This window comes from Brassica oleracea, chromosome C2, assembly GCF_000695525.1.
Source record: "Brassica oleracea var. oleracea cultivar TO1000 chromosome C2, BOL, whole genome shotgun sequence".
Lineage (NCBI taxonomy): Eukaryota > Viridiplantae > Streptophyta > Magnoliopsida > Brassicales > Brassicaceae > Brassica > Brassica oleracea.
Window position 1 is genome coordinate 46942014 of NC_027749.1, and position 296 is coordinate 46942309.

Sequence of the window (296 nt, forward strand, 5' to 3'; positions counted from 1 at the left end):
GGCTTAGTGGTAACTGCCATATATTTATGTCATACTAACCCGGGTTCGATCCTTTCTTTTGCATTGTTTTTTCATTTTATCTATGCTTTTTCATATTTGTCAATGTTCTCACACTTTCAAAGAATATATTAGCTTAGTCACTTACTTATTTTTTTTTTACAAAACAAAGTATCGGAGTCTAGAAGGTTGAATTCATATTATTGTAACTGTACATAAGAGTTTGTGATTCTTGTATATGTGTCCAAGAAAGATTCAATGGCTTAGTGGTAACTGTCCTATATTTATGTCATACTAAC